The sequence below is a fragment of the Lucilia cuprina genome, chromosome X, assembly GCF_022045245.1.
Source record: "Lucilia cuprina isolate Lc7/37 chromosome X, ASM2204524v1, whole genome shotgun sequence".
Classification (NCBI taxonomy): domain Eukaryota; kingdom Metazoa; phylum Arthropoda; class Insecta; order Diptera; family Calliphoridae; genus Lucilia; species Lucilia cuprina.
The window spans coordinates 15853892-15855970 of NC_060949.1; positions in this window are offsets into that span (position 1 = coordinate 15853892).

Here is a 2079-nt window from a genome sequence, read left to right on the forward strand (position 1 = left end):
TAGGTACATATGCACATACATATGTAGTTTCATTGCATTTTCTATTTTTCGGTTTTTTGATATCGGTAAAATGGTTATGTGTTATAAATTTTAATTTGTTGTGTCTACAAAAGATCTTCATACAACTACTTTACTTTACTCCATCGGGTGTCTAAATCTTTCAGTTTTAAATCTATAAGTTCTTCAGATTGGCTTAAGTTTGATCGATTATCGTAGGACTCGATAATCTTCTGAAATTATTGTTTATTTTTTTAATACGGGATTATTAATTATTTCTTGAATTAATTTAAAATCAAAGAAATTTTTCTTTATCAATTGCAGCAAATTTTCGTAAAATTTTAATTTTATTTAATATTTCTTGATTTAAAATGATTTTATTTATATTTTTTTACGATTTTTAGTTTTAATAACAGTGCAGGTGTGTATTTAGTTTGATTTTAAAACAAGAGATTGCTAAACTAAATTAAAAAAATAAAATTAATTTGTTTTTTGCCAACAAAAATGTTCCAATGAAACCACTGCATCGAATTTTCCATTTGCTAACAAGCGTCCTGTAACATTTATTCACAGTGGAATAACGAGTGCAAAAAAAATATATTTTTCCAGAAATTTTATTAAATTTATTATTTTTATTTTATACCCACCATCAAAAAAGATGGGGGGTATATTGATTTTGTCATTCCATGTGTAACACATCGAAATATTGCTCTAAGACCCCATAAAGTATATATATTCTGGGACCTCGTAAGATTCTAAGATCTAGCTATGTCCGTCCGTCGGTCCGTCTGTCTGTTGTTAGCCCATAGCGTCCACAAAATAAGAGATATTGAGATGAAATTTTCCCAAAATATATTGATAAGAAATGTTTGGTATAGAAAATGGGTAAAATCGGCCAACGATTTCACATAGCCCCCATACAAATGTATTCATATATGTGGTGTCAAGCCCGTTATTTTCAAAATGTTCACATGAATGTCGAAGTTATTCATATAAAATTTTAAAATTCTAGCTCTAATAGATACATATGTATATACGAATTTTTCTATTTTATTTATATGGGGGCTCCAAGCCCCCAAAGTAGCCCGCTAATTTAATACCCATAACGTTTACATGGATGTTACAATTTTTTGTGCAAAATTTTATATTTCTTACTGTAACAGTTTCCAAGATAACGAATTTTTGTATTTAATTTATATGGGAGGTGCCACGCCGCCTAACGCTAGTCAGCCCACTCTTTATCCTAAATAATCATATTGGCCCTAATGTGGCTCGTACAAAATTTGAGGACTCTAAATGTTATATTATTTCTAGAAAAACTAATTTTTGTATTTAATTAATATGGGAGGTGCTGCCCCCCATAGGTAGTCCGCCAATTTATTACCAAAAATGTTTACATGGATGTTCAAGTTATGCGTGCAAAAGTTTGATATTCTGTCACGTTTCACACCAAGATTTCAAGAATTCTTCAAATTTAACTTTTTTTTAGCAAACAATGGAGATTGCAGACTATTTGAAATCTTTTGGTGTCATTTTCGCTATTACTTCCACACTGGCAACGTTAGTACTTGTGCACGGCTAAGACTCGTCCGGCTTGGGCGGTGCACAGTGATATAGGAAAAAAAGGGGAAATAATTCAGTAACTTCTAAACGGTTAATCCGATTTTATGCACAAAGAGGAGGTGTTGTCGAGTTTAGGTTTTGAATTTGGACCTTATAGGCCAACCAGTGGCCCGGCGGGGGTCCTCAAATTAGGACACCACGACTTAAAAAACATTAGGTAGGTATGTTATATATCAATGGAAAGGTAATTTTGTCTATTTTTCAAAACTGTATATAATTTTTGAAAATTAAAAAATTCGCGAAATACTTTTTTTTTAAAAAATTAAAAAATGTATTTTATTCAGTTTTTGCGAAGATACAAATTTTTCAAATTGCAATAAAAATTTTATTTATGAATATTTTTTAATGAATTTTTTTTTACTCAAAATCCAAGATTAAATAAAAATTTGAATTATCTTATTAGAAATCCCGGAATTCCCCAAAAAGTTTTAAAAAAATCCCAAAAATTGGATTTTTTGT